Here is a 2,059-nt window from a genome sequence, read left to right as displayed (position 1 = left end):
TGCCCGCCCCGAGCGGCCGACGCTGCGACCCCGGCTGCGGCCCGGGTCCCGGCTGCGAGCTGCGCGGCCGTCCCGGCGCCTCTTCAGCAGGGGAGCTGCACCGCAGCTGCCATGTTGCTACAAACTGCATCCTGGGAGGCATGTCCCTCTCAGGCGTTTCAAGAGGAGCGCTCGGAGGCTCGTCGGAGGCGGCCGGAACCCAGACAGCTCCATCTACAGCCGGTAGGAGCGAACAGTGAGGCGCGGGCCGCCGCGGCGCCGGACACGCCCTGAGCCCGTCGCGGCTCCCGGTCCCTCGCGGCTCACCTGGCGTCTTGGCGGCCCGGCGCCCTCGGGCCAGGCCGCGGCGGGCGGCGGCGGAGGCGGAGGCGGCGGAGCGGAATCCGGGGCGCGCGGCCCGCGCGGCGCGCTGGGTCTGGAGGCGGGCCGATGGGCTCCGACAGCCTTCCGCCCGCGGCCGCCTGCGCGTCTCAAACCCAGAACCCGGTCGTTGGCTTTCAAAACCTGCGCTCACAAAGGGATCGGAGAGAGCCGTCACACCAGAGAAAGCCGGAGTTCATGTGACCAGCGCAGTGCAGCCCGGGTTCCAGGGACGCGGGCTGTGGATCCAAGGGGAGCGAGGGGTGGGGGTGGGAGTGCTTTGTGAAAAGCCTCAGTGTTGTTTTCGGCCAGAAAGGACAGAATTCCTGGAATCTTTGAGGGCACGGGCTGGAAGGGGCTAGACGGGCTGCTTAGGAGGAAACTGAGGCCAAGCCGGGAGTGGCTTGCTGATCCTGAGTTGCCGTTTTCGTCCCCTTGTACACAGTACTCTCTCCAACCATGAGAGACGACCCTCTTTCCTGGACAGGTTCAGTGAAACGCACGTTTACTGAATATGGAAGGAGCTGGCAAGATTTGGGAACGGAATGAAAAAAGAAAAAAAAAAGTGTGAGCAGGTGTCCTGGTTACAGTTAGGGATGAATGAACCCCAACTGGAACCTAGAGGAAAAGGCAGAATAATTTTTTCACTTCATGGAACCCTGGGGGATGTCTGGGTTGAAGCTTGTCTTAGAAGGCAACAGGGCAATATGCAGCTCTCAGTAAAAACGTAGACCAGGCCAGGGCCATCTTTCTCATTTATCCGTGAGATATCACGTGTGCCCCCCCCATATGTTCATGAATTGCTTATCATGTGTGCATACACAGGCAGTGCACACTACTGGCTTCCGTGTTCTTGAAGTTTTACATAAATTATATTTATTCAGCCTATATCCTGTTGCAACTTTTTGTTATCTTGATGGATCATTGTTACTTTGAGATACAGTATATGCAAACAAGCCTATCTACCTGGCCTATTCATTTTAACTCCTATATAGTATTTCATTATGCTTTGGAGGAAATGGAAGCAAACCTGCTGCCAGGATGCCACATAAACATCACAGACATGCATAGCGCATTGTGCTGTCCACCACCTATGGAAGAGCGGCAGGTGGACCTTCAACTTTCCCAGGCTTTTAACTGCTCACTAGCGGTGGTGCCCACATACCCTACCACCATGCATGATTTCCTGTTTTCATGGCCTGGCCACCGTTTCCTGATAAGGGACTTGGAAAGTTTGTCAAGAAGTTGAATGAGATATGCAACTCCTTATTCTTGTTGACATTTGTATTTATGTTGCATCATTTAAGAAGTTGATTGTTTTTTTTTTAATTTGCAGCACTAACGTTAATTTTCTCACCCCTTAAGGCTCTCTTCGTATTCTGTACCTGCTCTGTTGGGTGGTTTTTCACCCATTGGTTTATAAATGTTTCATAAAAAATGCACTCTGTTTATTAATCACCCACCAAACACCTAATGTACCAATGGATGCAGTTACAATTATTTATTTATTTATTTATTTATTTATTTATTTATTTAGTGCATCACTGAGACTGGGAATTGAACCAGGGCTTCTTGCCTTCTAGAATACAGTTCTACCACTGAGCTACATCCCCAGCCCTTATTTTTTTTTGTTTACATTTATTTATTTACTTATCTGTGTGTGGGTCGTGGAGTGGGAGGTGTGGCCATCCATATGCTA

Source organism: Grammomys surdaster, unplaced genomic scaffold, assembly GCF_004785775.1.
Source record: "Grammomys surdaster isolate TR1022 unplaced genomic scaffold, NIH_TR_1.0 124726, whole genome shotgun sequence".
In the NCBI taxonomy this organism is placed as follows: domain Eukaryota; kingdom Metazoa; phylum Chordata; class Mammalia; order Rodentia; family Muridae; genus Grammomys; species Grammomys surdaster.
This window is presented reverse-complemented; position numbering follows the sequence as displayed.